We start from the raw sequence: 5,080 nt of genomic DNA, 5'->3' as shown, positions 1-5,080 counted from the left end.
CAATGATCTTCCAGAAGACGTTGCTGAGGAAGAGACCAAGGCTCTTTTAAACGAGAGTCTGGCAGACTGTGGAAGGACCGGGTTAGCCCCCTTCTGCAAAACCAATCCAGCCCCAGCGGTAAGCCGCTGACTTTAACTTTTTTCTTTGTCTGCATATAACCTTCATCTGAACCGTTTTAAGAATCCATCATTGTATTTTTCAGGCTGATGATAAGTTCTGGCGGGTCAAATATGACCATGAGGCGGCCAAGAAAGCCAGGAAGGCGAAGAAAGCCGCCATGAAAGCCACCCCTCGCAAAAAAGGAAGCAGGCCTACTGCATCGGAGCTGATGCAATTAAGCGACAGCTCCGAGTCAGAGGTAACTCCTGAGCATTTAAATCCTTACTATATTCACTGTTTGTTGCTGTCCGCCTTATCAATACTTGCTCATTGACAGGATGACACCGGCGCAAGTAACCCGGTGGTTGAAGAGGTAATGTCACTTTCCTCCGACTCGGAGCCCTTGCCACAGCTGAAAGTCCGAAGGGTAACCCGGAAAGTAAGCTTTTCACATCCTTTAGCTCACCAAGACCCTCAATTTATTTTGAAGCGACAGGTTCATGAAAGCCGGCGTCACACTCGGACCAACAAGGACACCGATCTTTCCGCCGGGTTACCCGACGCAACAAGGAAGCGTCGAACTGAGGTTTTTTCTCACTTGTACCCTTTTCATCCGTTGGCGGGTGTTATCCGTCAGCCACTCAATTCTTCTGACTCCAATTATCAGGAGACCTCCCCTTCTTCGGGCGACTCTATGCAGTCGAGTCTTCCGACTTTCAAGACCGTGCCCGGGTAATGACAACCATCTCACATTATACTTGTCTGTACTTACTCTCTTTGTGCTGAATGTTTATGTCCTTTCAGCGCCCAGGCAAAGCTCACCAAAAGAGCGAAGAAGACCAGGTCAGCCGGAGTGCCGGACTTACCTGAACCGGAGGTGACGGCTCAAGAGCCGCCAGCTGCCCCCAAAGCCCCCGCTCCAATGGACACGGCACCTGAAGCTACTGCCCCAACCACCAAGGCAACGACCGAAGCTTCGGTTAACCCGGAGGCCTCCGGCTCAGCTCCGCCAGCAGACGACCCGGACGTGGTAATCACCCGGACGGAGTTCGTTGAGCCGGGGAGACCGACCGTGCTGGCCAAATGCTCCGCGAAGGGGGAGTTGCTGCAGCCCCACCGGGTGAACCTGGACCTCTCCGACTACACCAACTTGAGCATTGGAGAGCTCGTCTCTAGCTACATCAGCCAGGTGCACAAGAGCCGGGACGCGGAGGTCGCCATGGTAAACCAGATCCAACAAAAATCTGAGGTATCCTTCTGCTGTCTTTGTACTTACTGCAATAGTTACCTTTGCCATGCTAGCCCCCAGGTCGACGACTTATGATTGAATATGTTGTAGACTTAGGTTCCGGCTTACTCAATTGAGCCGGCAGTATGTAGATAGATACATTCAATATGCATTAGCCCCCAAGTGCCAAGTGTCTTTGCTTGGAAAACTCTTGGGACTTATATAATGACTTGTTAATAACCCGGAAATTTATTCAGGCTGTTGGCAAGAAGCTAGAGTCGGACCTTGCGGATCTCAAGAGCCGGCTGAAGACGCAGGAGATGGAGACCCGGAAGGCAAATGCCAAGTTTGTCTCCAACATCGCCGCTCAAGAGAAACTGAAGACAGAATTTGATGCTGAGCGGAAGGCCTGGGCTGAAGAGAAGGCCGCACTGGTGACCCGGGCGGAACATGCGGAGAAGGCTCTCTCTGAGAAGACTGCCGAGCTCTCCGGCCTAAAGCGCCAGGTTTCCCAAATGGTAGCCGCCATCTTCGGTAAGTCGCCTCACCGACTTTCATCAATGTCAGAATGTTTATATCTCAGTATTCATCCTTGCCGCCGGCTTATCTGATTCTGTTAAACCGGCCCCAGAAGTGCCAACCTCAACCAGAGCGTGGTCACCAAGCTAAAGGCCGTGTATACCCTGGTGGAACAACTCTACACCGGGTCACAGCATGCTTTAGCTGTGGTGGCCCTATCCAACGAGGTGCCAACTCATCTGGCCGAAGTCCTGCGCCGGCTCGCCTTTCTGCCTCAGCGGATCCAAGAGCTGCGACGGGCCTCCGCGAGAGCCGGAGCAATCGCCGCGCTGAGCCGAGCCAAGGCATTCCTGCCGGAGCTAGATCCGGCAGACATCACCCTGGGTTATCCAAGCCTGAAGGAAGATGGCTCAGCTTTTGATCAGAAGGACTTCACGGCGTGCGTGAAGGCTGTACGCCCGGTGGCCACCCTCATCGGGAATGACACAGATCTGACCAAGTACCAGCCGGGTTATGACGCGGAGAATCAGAGGATTCCAACCCCTCGCTATGAAGCCCTCAACCTGATCCCTCCGGCTCGTCAGCATACCTTCGCCCCGGAGATTGACCCGGCCGGGTTAATTGACGAGGAAGCCCAATTCGAAGCTCTCAGCGGCATCGACTGGAAGTCATCAACCTTCCAGGTCTTGGGATCAGCCGGAGGAGAAGACAGGAATGAGCCGGAGACTTCAACTCAGCGGGCATCGTGACTCGGCTGGCGGTTTACCAAACAATGCTCCACCCGTTTAAGACTTAATGAATTTTTGTAATAGAGTAGGTGCAACAGTTCATCTCTGCCGTGCCATCGTGCACGTATTGAATGCCAAGGTCTTTTGAAGTTGTCTCTTTAATATTTCCCGGGTCATAATTGTCCCTTTGTCTTTCTCATCCTCAAAGAGGTACCTTTAAGTATCCTGCATAGAAAGGCAAATCACAAGTCTCAAGGCGGCTTATCGCCCTGAGAATCAGATGTCTTGGATAGATAACCCGGAATATGAATCAAAAGAGACTGTTTCTCAATTATCTCCTTGATAGAGCCGTAATAACACACTTAGCGGCCTGTAAGCATACTTCCGGTTTAAATAATCCGGGTAACAAGGTCGGTATCTTAACTCCGATTTACCTGTCGTAACAACACCCATGGCGTTCAACGAACACTGTAAACCAAAGTTAAGCCGGTAAGATGAGACCCGGCCGTACACACCTTGACATAATCAGAGTAAACTTGTGATAAAGCAGAGGAACTTTAGGGGCTTCCGGTTCGAATACGACCAGAGACCCGGCCCAAAGGGGTTAAGCCAAGATTCGGATACGATCATATAGCCCCCAGTGGGTGTGGCGATGCCAATCAAGAGGGTACCGACAGCTATGTTCTCTTTGGTTCGAATACGACCCATGTTTGAACAGGAAGCCCCCAAGTGACTTTTAGAATTGTTTAACGACGCTGATTCGAATACGATCCACGTCGGTTCTCAGAGGGGGTAAACCATGATTCAAATATGACCAAAGGTAACCTCCCAATGAGCTCGGCACTTTGCCAATCAAATGGGTATCGACAGCTATGTTCTCTTTGGTTCGAATACGACCCATGTTTGAACAGGAAGCCCCCAAGTGACTTTACTTCTTATGGCTAAATTCGAATACGATCATAAGCCGGATCCTCCTTGAAATCATCATGTACTCTTGTAATAAGAACAACACGTGTATATTTGGAGGAGAAAAAAGGACAGAGGTCCTGCTTTATTGCTTATCATAATATATACATGGCTGAGAGAAGTATGTACACCACGAGAGCCGGTGGCTCAAGTGTAGTAAGGCCGCAGCTGAGCTATGTTCCACGGCCGACGGGTCTCCTCCTCCGACTTACGTGAATCTTTGTGCTCCCGAACGTCAATGAGGTAATAGGACCCGTTGTGCAAGTTCTTGCTGACCACAAAGGGCCCTTCCCAAGGCGGGGATAACTTGTGTGCATCTGTTTGATCCTGGATGAGCCGGAGCACAAGGTCACCTTCCTGGAAGACCCGGGTTTTGACCCGGCGGCTATGATAACGGCGCAGGTCTTGTTGGTAAATCGCTGAACGGGCTGCTGCCACATCACGCTGTTCGTCCAACAAGTCGAGAGCATCCTGGCGGGCCTGTTCATTATCCGTCTCAACATAAGCCGCCACGCGAGGTGAGTCGTGACGGATGTCACTGGGGAGGACTGCTTCTGCTCCATAAACCATGAAGAAAGGCGTGAAGCCTGTAGACCTGTTAGGAGTAGTGTTGATACTCCATAAGACGGAGGGCAACTCCTCCACCCAACAACCCGACGTCCGTTGCAAAGGGACCAAAAGCCGGGGCTTGATGCCCTTCAGAATCTCCTGGTTAGCTCTCTCAGCTTGACCATTGGATTGAGGATGAGACACTGAGGAAACATCAAGTCGGATATGCTCTCGTTGACAAAACTCTTCCATGGCTCCTTTGGAGAGATTGGTGCCATTGTCAGTTATAATGCTGTCCGGAAAGCCAAAGCGGAAAATCACCTTTTTCATAAATTGAACCGCCGTGGCTGCATCGCACTTGCTAACTGGCTCAGCTTGCACCCACTTTGTGAATTTGTCCACTGCCACCAAGAGGTGGGTCTTCTTATCCTTGGACCTTTTAAAAGGCCCAACCATATCAAGCCCCCAGACCGCAAAGGGCCAAGTGATGGGATCATCCTCAGCTCCTGAGCCGGCACGTGAGCCCGTCGTGAAAACCTCTGGCAACCATCACATTTGCTGACCAAGTCCTCTGCATCAGCATGAGCCGTCAGCCAATAAAATCCATGACGGAAAGCCTTGGCCACAAGGGACTTTGAGCCAGCATGATGGCCACAATCCCCTTCATGGATCTCTCGTAAGATCTCTTGACCCTCCTCGGGGGAGACACAACGCTGAAATGCACCCGTGACACTGCGATGATGCAATTCGCCATCGATAACAATCATTGACTTAGCCCGCCGGGTTATTTGCCTGGCCAAAGTTTCATCCTCAGGCAACTCGCCCCGGGTCATATAAGCCAGATATGGCATTGTCCAGTCTGGTATGACATGAAGAGCCGCCACCAGTCGTGCCTCCGGGTCAGGGACAGCCAAGTCTTCCTCTATAGGCAACTTAACCGAAGGGTTGTACAGGACGTCCAGGAAAGTGTTAGGCGGCACCGGCTTTCGC

Source organism: Aegilops tauschii, chromosome 6 (assembly GCF_002575655.3).
Source record: "Aegilops tauschii subsp. strangulata cultivar AL8/78 chromosome 6, Aet v6.0, whole genome shotgun sequence".
Taxonomy (NCBI): Eukaryota; Viridiplantae; Streptophyta; class Magnoliopsida; order Poales; family Poaceae; genus Aegilops; species Aegilops tauschii.
This window is presented reverse-complemented; position numbering follows the sequence as displayed.